General features: G+C 36.1%; 1 protein-coding gene across 1 annotated transcript in view; it reads left to right on the top strand.

Moving 5' to 3' along the window:
* Positions 1–16,475, top strand: part of USH2A (usherin) — a 736,138-nt gene that overhangs the window by 605,959 nt on the left and 113,704 nt on the right. The window lies entirely within an intron of this gene.

Here is a 16,475-nt window from a genome sequence, read left to right as displayed (position 1 = left end):
TGTGGTTTAGTGTGTTATCATATTTTGATGTAAGCATCATCTTCAGGTACAAATCTGAATGCATTACTGTGGAGTAAGGATTAAAGTGAATCTCTTTGACCTGTCTTTAAACATAAGGAACATAGGGAAATTTTGTTTAAGTACAATGTGAAATGCATTAAAGTGTTAAATTCACTTCAAAATATGTGATTTATATTTAATATCTAATCATTAGATAAAATTGACACAAATTTCTATTGTCTCCATCAGAATAACATACACTGAAAATAATTGGTTAACAGCCATGTTGACCGTCGGTAGGTCCATTCCATAAAATAATTAGCATTTTTCATTTACTTGAACAATTATCTCTGTCAAAACAAAAGAGTTAAGCTGGCATTTGGAAGAAAAGCTTCCAAATTCATTCTATGTGGCCAACATTACCCTGATACTAAAACCAGATAAAGGCACCACAAAAAAGATAACTGCAGGTCAATATCTGGTCTGATGACCAGAGATGCAAAAATCCTCAACAAAATACTAATAAACTGAATCCAACAGTAAATTAAAAAAATCATTCACCACAATCATGTGAGATTTATTCCTGGGTCACAAGGTTAGTTCAATATTCATAAATCAATGTGATACATAACGTCAATAAAGAAAGGATAAGAACTATATAATCATTTCACTAGATGCAGAAAAAGCATTTGACAAAGTACAGCATCCATTGATGATAAAAACCCTCAACAAAGTAAGTTTAGAGGGAACATACCTCAACATAATAAAGGCCATATATGAAAAACCCACAGCTAACATCATCCTTAATGGAGAAAAACAGAACTTTTCCTCTAAAGTCAGGAACAAGACATGGATGTCCACTCTCACCACTTCTATTGAACGTAGTACTGGAAGTCAGAAAGTTGCAGGATACAAATCAATGTACAGAAATCTGTTGCGTTTCTATACACCAATAATGAAGCAGCAGAAAGAGCAACTGAGAAAACAATCTCATTTGCAATTTCACCAAAAATAATAAGATACCTAGGAATCAATCTAACCAAAGAGGTGAAAGACCTGTATTCTGAAAACTATAAAACACTGATGAAAGAAATGGAAGACAATATAAAGAAATGGAAAAACATTCCATGCTCATGGATTGGAAAAATAATATTGTTAAAATGTCTATATTACCCAAAGTAATCAATACATTCAATGCAATCCCTATTGAAATACCAACAACATTTTTCACAGAACTAAAAGAAACAATCCTAAAATTTGCATGGAACTACAAAAGACTCTGAATAGCCAAAGCAATTTTGAAAAAAAGAAAGAAAGAAAAGCAGAGGCATCGCAATTTCACTTTGTTATATTGGAAAGCTGTAGTAATAAAAACAGTATGGTACTAGCACATAGATCAATAGAATAGGATAGAAAACCCAAGGAAAAAAAACACAATTACATGGTCAATTAATCTTCAACAAAGAAATGGTGTTGGGAAACAAATGGTGTTGGGAAAACTGGACAGGAACATGCAAAAGAATTAAACTGGAGCACTTTCTCACACCATATACAAAAATAAATTCAAAATGGATTAAAGACCTAAACATGAGCCCTAATATCATAAATATCTTAGAAGAGAGCACAGGCAGTAATTTGTCTGACATCAGCTGTAGCAACTTTTTTCTAGATAGGTCCCCTGAGGCGAGGGAAACAAAAGCAAAAATAAACTATTGAGACTTCATCAAAACAAAAAGCTTCTACACAGCAAAGAAAACAAACAAAACTAAAAGACAACCTGTAGAATGGGAGAAGATATTTGCAAATGGCATATTCAATAAAACGTTAGTATCCAGAATATATAAAGAACTTATAAAACTCAACACCCAAAAAACAATCCAATTTTAAAAATGGGCAGAAGATATGAACAGACATGTCTCCAAAGAAGACATACAGATGGCCAACAGACACATGAAAAGATGCTTATCAACACTTATCATCAGTGAAATGCAAGTCAAAACTACAATGCAGTTATCACCTCACACGTCAGAATAGCTAAAATGAAAAACACAAGAAACAACAGTTGTTGGCACAGGTGTGGAGAAAGGCGAACCTCTTGCACTGTTGGTGGGAATGCAAACTGGTGCAGCAACTGTGGAAAACAGTTATGGAGGTTCCTCGAAAGTTAAAAATAGAACTACCCTAAGATCCAGCAATTGCATTATCCGGTATTTAACCAAAGAATAATACATCACTAATTCAAAGGAATATATGCACCCCTATGTTTGTAGCAGCATTATTTACAATAACCAAGATATGGGAGCAGCCCAAATGCCCATCAGTCCATCAATTGATGAATGTATAAAGAACGAATGTATATATATTGTCCATCCATAAAAAAAGAATAAAATCTTACCATTTGCAATGACATGGATGGAACTAAAGAGTATAATGCTAAGTGAAATGCCAGTCAAAGAAAGACAAATACCATATGATCTCACTTAGATGTAGAATTTAAGAAACAAAACAAATGAGCCAAGGCAGGGATGGGGGTGGGGGTGGAGAGAGAGAGAGAGAGAGAGAGAGAGAGAGAGAGAGAGAGAGAAACCAAGAAACAGACTCTACTATAGAGAACAAACTGATGGTGACCAGAGGGGGAGGTGGTGGGGGACAGGTTAAATAGGTGATGGGGATTTGTTTTTTTTTTTTGCAGGTTGAAATCATTTTATAAGATATAAATCTATGGTTATGCAACATTTCTATTATTTTTTTTCTTTTTAAGATGACTATTTTTTATTTTTTTATTTTATTTTTTATTTTTTAAAATTTACATCAAAATTAGCGTATAGTGAAACAACGATTTCAGGAGTAGATTCCTTAATGCCCCTTACCCATTTAGCCCATTTCCCCTCCCACAACCCCTCCAGGAACCTTCAGTTTGTTCTCCATATTTATGAGTCTCTTCTGTTTTGTCCCCCTCCCTGTTTTTATATTAGTTTTGTTTCCTTTTCCTTATGTTCATCTGTTTTGTCTCTTAAAGTCTTCATATGAGTGAAGTCATATGATTTTTGTCTTTCTCTGACTAATTTCACTTAGCATAATACCCTCCAGTTCCATCCACGTAGTTGCAAATGGCAAGATTTCATTCTTTTTGATTGCCGAGTAATACTCCATTGTATATATACACCACATCTTCTTTATCCATTCATCCAGCAGTGGACATTTGGGCTCTTTCCATACTTTGGCTATTGTTGATAGTGCTGCTATAAACATGGGGGTGCATGTGTCCCTTCAAGACAACACACCTGTATCCCTTGGATAAATACCAAGTAGTGCAATTGCTGGGTCATAGGGTAGTTCTATTTTTAGTTTTTTGAGGAAGGTGATGGGGCTTAATATGACTTGTGATGAGCACTACGTGACATATGGAATTCTTTACTCATTATATCATACACCTGAAACTAATATAACACTTTATGTTAGCTAATTGGAATTAAAATAAAAACTAAAAACAGGTAAACATGGTCAAGAAAGTAACATACAGGCCTAATATATAAAACTTCAATTCTCATAAACCAAGAGCCTTCTGATGTCCTAACCTAAGATCAAAAACAAAAGGGCCTTAATTTGGTCAAATTCACAGGAGAAAATGTATCAAGAGCTTTATAAGTAAAGAAAAATGTAAGTCTCTCCAAGATATTAAATATAAATGATTCCATCCACCTTTGTTTTTTTTTTAATTTTTTTTCAACGTTTATTTATTTTGGGGACAGAGAGAGACAGAGCATGAACGGGGAGGGGCAGAGAGAGAGGGAGACACAGAATCGGAAACAGGCTCCAGGCTGTGAGCCATCAGCCCAGAGCCCGACGCGGGGCTCGAACTCACGGACCGCGAGATCATGCCCTGGCTGAAGTCGGACGCTTAACCGACTGCGCCACCCAGGCGCCCCGTCCACCTTTGTTTTAAAATATAAATATACAACACATTTAATTAAACAACAGAAAGGAACAATCACTGGTGCCAGCCTGTGTCATAAAGTGCTATGCTCCTTATCTCAGTCTTAGGAACACAGATCTTCTTGAACTCTGTTCTTAGTTTTGATGGAATAAAACACATATCTTCTGCTGTGGAAAATGTACAAACTTGAATATCCCTTTACAGAGTCAACGTCTCCTTGCATGGAACAGCATTGCCATCTCGCCATCTTTTAGCATATTTCTCCTTGGCATCTTTACAGTGCTGTGGTGCTTTTGTGCCATGAAGTAAAATGAGGCAGAAAAGAGCCAGTCAGAGACCAGATTTAGCCTATTAACCAGAGATTTCTCGGACTCAGACCAGGGTGTTCTACAACCCAAATTCTCAAAGAACAGTAAGAGGAAGTCCAAGATGATAAGCAAAATTAATGATTTCCAAGCCATGTGATGAGGAAGTTCCATGGCTTATCAAATCTCTTGTCATTTTAACATTATTATACACATAAATTGCCATTGCTAATCTGAAGACCTTACACTCCGTAAGGACCTGAAGACAACGGGTGTGAGATGAAAGAGAAAACCGGGATTCATAGCCCAATGGTTCCACCTGTGAGCTGACTTTACACAAGTCAGTCTTTCTCCCTGAGTCTCTGTTCTGTGCGTCTGTAAAATGGAAATAGCGATAGCACCTACACTTGGGTTGTTGCAAAGATTACAGGAGGTAATTTAGATAACTGGCAGACACTGTGTAATGTTCTGTAAGTAGTGATGGTTCTTTGGGGGAAATTATTTTTGTCTTCAATTATTTATTTTGAAAATGTATTTGCTTCAGCATTTGCTAGGTTCCAAGCCCCCTGGTTTTAAAATGATAAAACTGTGCACTGCAGGATTGTGTTTGTAAATTTTTAAGACTTCTTTAGAATTTCCCTGCATTTTGTCATTTTTCCTTTGAATTCAACATCATATTTTTATGCTTAGGGTATAATGTTTCCACTCAGAAAAGAATTGTTGTGGAATAAAACACACCTTCTGCTTTTTTAAATGTAACCTTAACTCTTGTCTACCTCAGGCTTTGTGGAAATTGTTCAGTCTAGTGCAGCCTAGGGGATATCATAGAAATGCCTCACACACTAACTCTGACCATGTAACCAATGGTTAAAAAATCTATAATATCCAGACCTGTCAATCTTTTAGTTTCAGATGCACAAAATCCATTACAGAAACCCTGTAATATATGGAAAGATTAAAATCTTAAATTAAAGTTTTTCCTGGTGCCTAGAAGGATTTTGAACTCAGTAAACAGGCAGATGATTTTGACTTGTGTATAATCTACAGTTGATTTTACTGGAAACTACCTCATGCTGTGTTTTGATTTGGATAATAAAAACATTTTTCTGTTTCTGAATAGTCACAAATATATGTCTTAAACAGAAAGAAAACAAACTTGTTATAACCAGAGGTTGTTTATTTGCTCACAATCAAGAGCTTTCTGGGTACTCACCATACCCCCCTGCCATTACAAATGATGACATCATAAGCAGAACTGAAAAAAATGGCTAAACATTCCATCCCTATAGTTCCCAAATCTGAATGAACATTAGAATCACCCAGAAAACTTTTGCAAAGACCAATTCTCAACCCCAAGTTTACTGAATAAAAGTCTCTGGGGATGAAGTTAAGAAATCTAGATTTTTTTTAAGTTCCCCTGATGATTTTGATGTGCTTCAAATTTAGTAGTCATGAATCATACACCAAGCAAAAGTGGTCAATTACAATATTTCTTTGAAAACATGAATCAAACCACTTTCTCTTGAATGTACAAGCCCAAAATGGTGGGGTTCAGTTAACTGGTTTTTTTTTACACGTATTTTGTTTTGTGGTCAATGTGAATAGAGTGACTTTACACAGGTAAGTTGCTGGGGGAAAAAAATATCTATGCGGCTGCTTGGCAACAGAACATTACCTAGGCAATTAAGTGTGTTTTCAGCTTATAAATTATTGTTTCAATGATATCTATAAATTAAGTCTTAATACATGTTTATAAATCCTACCAGAAAAGGAAGTGAGGCCCCAGGAATGTGTGAGAATATTCAGGGGAAGTATAATTGAAACACTATTGACAAATATCATTTATATGCATAGTATCACTTGTTTATATTTGCCATTTGTTAAATTCTAGTATATGCCAAACACTTTGATAAGCACTTTCCTTGCTTTACCTCAGTTAATACTCATGCAAACTCTGGGTGACAATATCATTATCTCCATATTAAGATAAGAAATTTGAATCTCGGGGTGCCTGGGTGGCTTAGTCCATTAAGCGTCCGACTTCAGCTCAGGTCATGATCTCACGGTTCATGAGTTCGAGCCCCACATTGGGTTCTGTGCTGACAGCTCACAGCCTGGAGCCTGCTTCAGATTCTGTGTCTCGCTTTCTGCCCTTCCTCCGCTCATGCTGTCTCACTCTCTCTCAAAAAGAAATAAACATTAAAAATTTAAAAAAAGAAAGAAAGAAAGAAATTTGAATCTCAAAGAAGTGATATGATATACTCAAGGTTACACAGCAGAGCCGAGATCCAAATTCAGGTCTGTTCTCTACAACTGCCTTGCGAATGCAGTCTCTGCATGTCTTTGGCTTAACTCTGAGATCCAAATCAAACTTTTTATTTGTTACCCAACGTCTTTCAGATTTGGGATACAGCAACTCTGCTCTTTGAAATAGTAGCCCAGAGGGCCAAGCAACAGAACTAGGTGTTGGCAAAAACCAAATGTTTTTGGCTGGAAATGTCAAGATCAGAAGAATTAATTGTGGAAATGGTGAGCCCCTAAAGGGAAAATATCTACCTGGCAATAGTTTTCTCCTGTGGTGTGAAGGAGCTAGTAACCAGAAGTCTTTGCCTATCAATCCAAAAGTCCAGGAAGAATAGACATGACTTAGCAAAGCCAGATTCCAAATGCAGAAAGATTTTAGTAAGGTGGGAGAGGGAGTCATTTCTCAAAAGTCCACAAAAAGAATATTCAAATACTATTTTTAAACCTTGGTAGACATTCTCTTACCTTCCAGTAAACCCCGGTTCCCTTTCATATCATTATTACTTGATAAGATAAATGTCAGTAGTAAGATTATCAAAATACTTCAATTGCAAGCTCTAGAAAATCAAGATTTCTACTCTTTTGTATATCATTTGTACCTCCAAATCAGATGGTGCACAAATAGCATATCTTTATAAAATGTTTGCTGAATTAATGAAAGAACAAATAGTGAGTAAGCTTCTAATATTCATCATTCAGTTGAGTATAAATAAATTTTGGACTTTCTGCTGCTTAAAATTAGTCAAACACTTGGTTTCCTTTAGAAGCCTATCCCTCCCTCCACAGTAACTCAACCTCAAACACACATGGACATGCACAAATACATATTTGTATATTCACACATACACAAATACATATTTCTTCTTTTGTGTGTGTGTGTAAAATTTTATTTATTTTTTTTTTTATGAAATTTATTGACAGATTGGTTTCCATACAACACCCAGTGCTCATCCCAAAAGGTGCCCTCCTCAATATCCATCACCCACCCCCTCCTCCCTCCCACCCCCCATCAACCCTCAGTTTGTTCTCAGTTTTTAACAGTCTCTTATGCTTTGGCTCTCTCCCATTCTAACCTCTTTTTTTTTTTCCTTCCCCTCCCCCATGGGTTCCTGTTAAGTTTCTCAGGATCCACATAAGAGTGAAACCATATGGTATCTGTCTTTCTCTGTATGGCTTATTTCACTTAGCATCACACTCTCCAGTTCCATCCACGTTGCTACAAAGGGCCATATTTCACATGGCCCTTTGTATATAAACCACAATTTCTTTATCCATTCATCAGTTGATGGACACTTAGGCTCTTTCCATAATTTGGCTATTGTTGAGAGTGCTGCTATGAACATTGGGGTACACGTGGCCCTATGCATCAGTACTCCTGTATCCCTTGGATAAATTCCTAGCAGTGCTATTGCTGGGTCATAGGGTAGGTCTATTTTTAATTTTCTGAGGAACCTCCACACTGCTTTCCAGAGCGGCTGCACCAATTTGCATTCCCACCAACAGTGCAAGAGGGTTCCCGTTTCTCCACATCCTCTCCAGCATCTATAGTCTCCTGATTTGTTCATGTTGGCCACTCTGACTGGCGTGAGGTGATACCTGAGTGTGGTTTTGATTTGTATTTCCCTGATAAGGAGCGACGCTGAACATCTTTTCATGTGCCTGTTGGCCATCCGGATGTCTTCTTTAGAGAAGTGTCTATTCATGTTTTCTGCCCATTTCTTCACTGGGTTATTTGTTTTTTGGGTGTGGAGTTTGGTGAGCTCTTTATAGATTTTGGATACTAGCCCTTTGTCCGATATGTCATTTGCGAATATCTTTTCCCATTCCGTTGGTTGCCTTTTAGTTTTGTTGGTTGTTTCCTTTGCTGTGCAGAAGCTTTTTATCTTCATAAGGTCCCAGTAATTCACTTTTGCTTTTAATTCCCTTGCCTTTGGGGATGTGTCGAGTAAGAGATTGCTACGGCTGAGGTCAGAGAGGTCTTTTCCTGCTTTCTCCTCTAAGGTTTTGATGGTTTCCTGTCTCACATTTAGGTCCTTTATCCATTTTGAGTTTATTTTTGTGAATGGTGTGAGAAAGTGGTCTAGTTTCAACCTTCTGCATGTTGCTGTCCAGTTCTCCCAGCACCATTTGTTTAAGAGGCTGTCTTTTTTCCATTGGATGTTCTTTCCTGCTTTGTCAAAGATGAGTTGGCCATACGTTTGTGGGTCTAGTTCTGGGGTTTCTATTCTATTCCATTGGTCTATGTGTCTGTTTTTGTGCCACATATTTCTTCTTTAAAGACAAACAGGACACATACACATATTTTCCAAATGCTGTATGTCATCTTCTGGATACCTATCTTTTTTTCCCGCTTATTTCTGAAAAGGAAATCCTGGTTTCTAGGTGGAACGGGGTCAACCATTTAATTTTTCTGGGGCCTTGGGATAGTTGCACAGTGTCTCTGAACTTCAGGTTTCTCATCTGTGAAAGGGGATATTAAATGCTTACCTTGTACTGCTGTTATGCAAAGTCAGTGAGAGAGCATGGGTAAGCATTTAGTGGGCACTACCTGGATGCTGGCTATTATTAATCAAGCTACAGATGTCAGCCAGGCTAGTTTATTCCTAACCATTCCTTCTCACCTTTTACCAGCTCCTGACCTCAGGTCAGGACTTACACATTCATATTAAATACAGCAAAGGATATATGTTCAACTAATGGGTAAAAAATCATAGAAAATGAAGAAGCAAATATTTCATGTAACATAAATGGTTTACTCAGAATAAGAATAGAGATATTCCTGCTGTTTCAGAAACCAAACATTCAAAATTATTTAAACCCTGAAGGTAATAATGAGTCTTTCTAATTTATCAAGGTGATGACTATATTTTGAACTATTCTAGCCCTTCATCATGTTCTAATTAACAATGTCACCGCATCCAACACACTTTTCTCACTAAAGATTGTGTTATTTGGGTTTCATGCATAATATCAAAATACTGGTTCTTGTCCATTAACATTCATCTCTTGGTCCATTAAAGAAAAGAATTAGCAATAATTCTTCTATGAGAAATCATTTCAATTAACATTTCTTAGAAATAAAAAGATATTGGTTAGGAATAAAAATGCTTTTTATTAACAAAGTTTTGATAAAGGGTATTTAGGCACAATATAGTGTATCCACAGACATTAGGCATCTTGGTGGTCAGTTAGCTCATCAACAGCAGTGTATTAGATCAGTTACTAGCCATTTAAAGCCAAAATAGGCATTGAGCTTTCTAAAAAATTTACATCACATTAATTGGGATTCAACAATAACAATTATTTCAATTTTCTTATAAGTGCAAAACCCAAGCTGAACTTCAGAAGAAAGTGTAAAACTCGTTTCAATGATTTACATTTTATGTAGAAGAGTGTTAAATCCGTCTTTTTTCAGCTAAATTGAGGTATAATTGACAAATGAGATTATAATATATTTAAAAAGTACAATGTGGTGTTTTGACATATATACATTATGAAAGGATTCCCACCATTGAGTTAATTCATGCAAGCATCATCTCACATATTTATTTTTTTTCTTTTTGGTGAGAATACGAGTTCTACTCTCTTAGCAAATTTCAATTATACAGTACTGTATTGTCAACCATAGTCACCATGTTATATCTTGGATCCTCTAACCTTATCCATCTTATAAGTGTAAGTTTGTACCCTTTTACCAATTTCACCCTATTTCCCCCCTCCTCCAGTCCCTGGAAACTGCCATTCTACTTCGTTTCTAGGAGTTTGATTTTTTTAAGATTCCACACATAACTGATACCATAAGTTATTGTATTTGTCTGGCTATTTCACTTAGCATAATGCCTTCCAGTTTCATCCACGTTGTCACAAATGGTAGTATTTTCTTCCTTTTTTAAGGCTGAATAATATTCCAGTGTGTGTGTGTGTGTGTGTGTGTGTGTGTGTGTGTGTGTGTGTATTACATTTTCTTCATCCATCCATGGATAAACACTTCAGTTGTCTCTGTAACTTGACTATTGTGAATAGTGTTGCAATGAACATGGGAGTATAGATAGCCCTTGAGATAATTATCTCATTTCCTTTGGCTATATACTCAGAAGTCGAATTCCTGGATCATATAGTAGTTCTATTTTTAATTTTTTGAGGAACCTCCTTTTTGTTTTCCATAGTAAACTGGAAATATGAGTTTGCATTCCTACCAACAATGTACAAACATTCCTTTTACTTTACATCTTCACCAGTATTTGTTATCTTTTCTCTTTTTGATAATAGTCATTCTAACAAGTATGAGATGGCATCTCGTTTTTCATTTGCATTTCCCTAATCATTAAGGATGTTGAGCACATTTTCATGTGCCTGTTGGCCATTTGTCTGACTTATTTGGGAAAAAAAATGTCTATTCATAGCCTTTGTCCATTTTTTAATTGGTTCATTTGTTTTTTGTTATTGAGCTATATGAGTTCCTTATATATTTTGGATATTAGCCCCTTATTAGATGAATGGTTTGCAAATACCTTCTCCCATTCCACAGGTTGACTTTTCCGTTTGTTGATGGCTTCCTTTGCTGTGCAGAAGGCTTGTAGTTGATGTGTCACACTTGTTGAGTTTTTTATTTTGTTGCCTTTGCTTTTTTTATTTAATGAATTTCTTGCTTTACTGAGTTCTTATATGTAGTAGACATTTTTCTCAGAAATTTACATGTATCTCATTTAATGCTTTTAACAACCTAATATAGTATACCCTATTGTTTTGCCCATTTTACTAATTAGAACAAATCAATATAGATATTACCAAATTTTGTAATCTGGGTTATTTTACACGTAGGTGTTAGAACCAACCCACAATGGATCTGACTCCAAATTCTGTAGTCAAAATCACTGTTATATTTTCTCAGTATTTTTCTACATAAACAGTGCCCAGTGCAGAAAGCAAATGATTTTTTTCTAACTTCTACTATGATCCAGTTCCAAAGCTAAAAAATAACTTCGCTATAAATATAGCAAATATGAATGAGGACACTGTAATTCAAGAGCAGCCCGTCCAATAATCCAGTAGGAGTGTTTTATTTGTAGCTTAAGACTCCATGAGATATAACTCACTAGCCTTTGGGTGTATTGATTCCTGTCTTCATTTTAATGAACATAAGAATATTTGCTGAGCCCCACTCAGGAGCAAGGCATAATGCTAGACACCCTGAGAGCTACAAAGAAGAATGAGTCATTGTCCTTCCTGTCATGAACCCTATTATCTATTAGGGTAGAAAGGCCATAAAATGATAAATATTATACAAAGTTATGTAAAATTTCCATATAGTTGGAATGGATGTATGTTTAAGAGAGTCTTGTTTCCCTTCCAAACTTCCAAAAGGGCATAACCAAAATATGCCTACCAAAATATACAAGCAAGAATTTAGGCTGATTTGTTCAGAGCATTACATTAAGTGCAACGAATGTTTTGAAGCAAATGCAGCTACCAAACCGAATTAATAGTTTTCCTCTTAGAATTGTTGCTGCTCCAGCTCCTAAAAAAAGATTTTTAAAAAGGATTATTTGATTGACTTGCCCCATTGTAAAGTATGCACCTGCTGTGAAATGAAGCCATGGAGAAAAAAAAAAGTTGAATAATTTAACTTTTTTATTTGTAAAGATAATCAGGGTTTTTCTGATTACATCTTAACTTCATAAATGTTAAATAACCTATCAGCATCTAGTTGTTGTAAATTATGAAAAGGAGCCTTGCAAGGAATATTAACCAACGAAATCCTTGTTCTTTAGTGAACAAGAAAATGTGTTATGGCAGCTTGTCATTGTGCGACTGGTAACTTTGACACCAAATAACAAAACTGCCATTTGCACTTAGGGTAAATTGGTTCACTTGAGCTTCCACTGCTCCTCTTGCTCTGACATAAATTTATGAACTCGGGAACTAACCAAGTCGTGTGGCTTCCCAGCTGACTTTAACAAATATGCCCATTTCATTTCATTTAGTCATCAGAATACCAGGGGGCTAGGTCGTTTCAGACTCATTGCAGATGGTACAGGGCTTCCAGGAACACAGGAAGCTTTCATGTCACAGTCCTGTAAATGATGACAGTGGAGGGGCCCTCTTTCCTAAATACATGTCAGTGTTTGACATGCTCACAGCTTCAAGGAGCATTTTCTGTTTCAACACTTCATAGGTATATGTAAAGGACATTTATTTCCAATTAACCAAGACGTGAAAAATACATTTTCCAGGTTCATGCCTTGACTGGCCATGTTTAAACCTAGACCAAGGTTATGTGTATATTTGAAATGTAGCAGAAGCGCAATTGTGTTCCTTGACGCCCTAGGAGTTCTGTCCTTCTAAGCAGAGAAGTTACTGGAAGCAGACCAGTAGCTATAGACTGAAGACATATGCCAGATGAATTGGAGAAAAGACTGTTCTAAATTACTGCTAGAATTGAAAAATAAAACATCTTCATAGGAATACAGTTTGATTGTATCCAAGTATTCATAAAAAACAAAATTAGATAAAGTATTGTTATAAAGATATTTACTTGAAAGAATATAACATTTACTTGTAATTGGAATAGAAACTTAATATAAAAGGTGAGTTCAGAGTGTTTGAGGACACATAAAACTTTGAGAGTCATAGTTGTGGGTTTCGTTTTGCATTTTGTTCCATTTCGTTTTGTTTTGCTGAAATGTCTGCCATCTATTCAGCACTTTCTATGTTGTAGGAAAGCACTAAAATGTTTTACATGCATTTTCTAATTTAATCCTTATAGCTCTTTATGAGATGGCTGTTAGTATCATCATTTTAGAGATGAAGAGGCCAGTGTTCATAGAGGTTAGGTAACTTATCAGAAACAAATAAGGGCAGAGGAGGGATTTGATCTGTTTCGCTCCATTCTGTGGTTTGTCTAGTTCAACAAGAACGATGGAGTATTTTTCAAATGTGTGTTTGTCAAACTTTTCTGTAAAATCTACCCTAGAAACAGAGAAGAAAGAATGAAAATGCAATCCCAGGAGGTCTAGAAACAGCCTAAAGCAGTTACCCTAAGCTTGTGATTTCTTCAAGGTCTTGCTTTTTATCTTAAAGATTCATAGAAATTTGCCATTGTATTCCAATGCGTTTGTCTTCATCCAAACCTTAGTGTGTTTTATAATTTAGGGGAAATTAGGGGAAAATTTGTTTTTTACTAATATCTTTGGCTAAAGAGTAATATGCTGTTATATTTCAAGATACTAGGTTGCTCTGGAGAAAGCTGACCCCAATAATAGGTTCAATGTCCAGGTGATTCTTTCTGTCTTCATTTTATTATAAATATGTGGGTACAAACAGCAACCTTTTTCCTCCCCCACTGCTTTACAGACTACGTCAGGGTAACAATAAGGAGAAATTCCCAGCATGTGAGGTAGAATACTGTGCCATTCCGAATGAATGGAAATTTCCATAAACATATCTTATTGCTGAGATGTCCACCTGCAAACTGAGAAAGTCCCTGATCCGCTCTTCAATCTTTTTTACTACTTTGAACAACAATCTCCAAAGAACATTTTTAGTGGGGGGAGAAAGCCTGATTATACTGTTCTTTATTCTACCTCTAATACAGCACATAGGTTTTCCTTCTCCATTAATGAACTGAGAGTCTCAAATGGTCCCTATAATCAACTCTCTTCATCAACTCTCAAACTTCATTTTAATTATAGCAGTCTTGTTGGAAGCAGTAAAACCATTCCCAGTTTTGTCTTACAGTTCAGAATTAGGCCTTAAGAACCTTTTCTAAATAAACCCATTATGTGTATTTATGAAGCCATTAAAGAGAAAAATAAATTTATTTGCATTTTCTAGGCATTAATCTTTGTCTTGATATCTTTTTTCTTCATGGAAACAAAATAACTTAGAAATGCCTATTACTTGAGATTCAGCAGAAACATGGGCCCAGCCAAATTTTCATCCTGTATCTATAGAAGATTACCCATGATGAATTCATTTTAAAGCAATAGTGAACAACTAAAATTAAGTTGTGTTTTGATTGCATCATGAGTAGGACTTGTTCAACACACTGATTTTGTCAGTGTAAACTCTTTCTGTTGTCATATGGTTAGTTCTGAGGTAACTTTAGAGTTAAAATGACTGACTAGTAAAAGTTCTAATCAGTCAATAACCCTATAATTTTCTAGTCTGGGCCTTTTTAGGAAGAAAAATCCATACGAAATTTTTGTGAACAAGGAAAAGTGGGATTCTGCTGGTTTCCATCACTCAGTTAGTGGGGCCACGCATTTCCCAAATTTTACGGGTCAAACTGATATTCCAGGAAGAGGTACCATGTTTGTCTTTGTCTTGAAAATACTTCAACACAAGTCCACAAACATCCAGGGTGTGTGTGGTTCAGTTTTGGAAACCTGCTCTTCAGAACTTTAAATATTCACCTATAATTTTGTTCCATTAGTGGGAATTTTAATTTTTCCATCACTTTTTTTTCCCAGACCTTGAATCAGTGTCCAATACCTGTTCTTTCTGGGTACCCATGTTATCTCAAAATTATCCTCTCCTTGTCCCCCCAGTTGTCCTAATCCAAATCTCCATTACCAAGAGAGAGCATAATATAGAGAGATAAGCTTTGGTATCAGATGGGCCTGAGTTCAACTGTGACTATCCCAATTAATCAATGTGCAATCTGGAACAAATTGTTTGACTCCCCCAAGCCCTGGTTTTCTCATCTTAAAAAAAAAAAAAAAGTAATACAATTTACTTTACAATATTGTCCTGAGGTTTCATTCATTCAGTCAGTCAGTTAACCAACATTTGTTGAGCTGCAACTTTGTGCTAAAATCTAGGCGTTGGAACCACACTGGGGAGAACAGAGTCCCTGACTTTATGAAGTTGACATTCTGGTAGTATTAGATAATGTATGCTGTCCTGCATAAAACTGGATTGCAATGAGATGGCTATTCTTGTTTGGGTTATGGCTGCAACTGAGTAAAAAAAGGCAGGGTCTACTCTAAAAATCTTACCCTAAGGGTTTACTCTAAGGCCTGTCTGTGCCTTAGGAAAACAGAAAGGAAACCCAAGAAGAATAGGTTTGGGAGTGGAAAATATAGTGATTCTGCTTTAGGCCTGTTGAGATTGAGGACTCTGTAAAGTAGGCTGTTGAAAATAGAAATCTGGAATGCAAGAGAGATATAAAGCTGGAGATAGAATTTAAGAATCAGTGATAGAATAGCAGTAATTTAAGCTATTAGGACAAAGATAATTTAACGAGGATGCTCCAATTTAGAACAAAAATTCCCAGTCTGGGTTCAGCGAAATCTAGCATCTTTCCAGGAAACAACTCATCACTCCTGACTGTGATGCATATATCCTTCAGAGACTCCTTATTTTCATCCATCCTGCACCAAATCCCGAGAGCTTCTCTGGCTTTTACTGGCTCTTCCATTCCTTATACATTGGGGGTATATCTACAAAAAACCTTCATTTTATTTTTTTAGACCTCATTTCTCAAGGGTTATTGAGTCCTGTTCTGTTGATTTCATTGTTTCTACAGCCAAGAGAAACATATTTAAGCACTACAAAGGCAAGTAATTAAACCCACAAATGTTATAAGCTATCAGATCAATGAGCAAGCTTAGCGCGAAATTCCCTTATATTCTTCATTCGAGGCTCATAGACTCTCCTTGAAAAAAAAAGTCCATGTTGTTCATGACCAAATAAAACTTACAGGCATTTAATTATATGACTAGATTGTGAAGAGGCTAAGCTGACAAGACCTTCTTTCTTTAGGAAGCATTGTGAAAAATGACAGTTTTTGAACCCAAATTTCATATGTATTTAGGTCCATAAGTCTCCCTGACAAAGTGGACTGTCCTGACTCAATAATTAATGCACTGGGAATTCTCTAGGTAGACTATGATTTGGATACTTTATGGGCTATTATGTCAAGGATC

The sequence above is a fragment of the Prionailurus bengalensis genome, chromosome E4, assembly GCF_016509475.1.
Source record: "Prionailurus bengalensis isolate Pbe53 chromosome E4, Fcat_Pben_1.1_paternal_pri, whole genome shotgun sequence".
Classification (NCBI taxonomy): Eukaryota; Metazoa; Chordata; class Mammalia; order Carnivora; family Felidae; genus Prionailurus; species Prionailurus bengalensis.
This window is presented reverse-complemented; position numbering and strand designations above follow the sequence as displayed.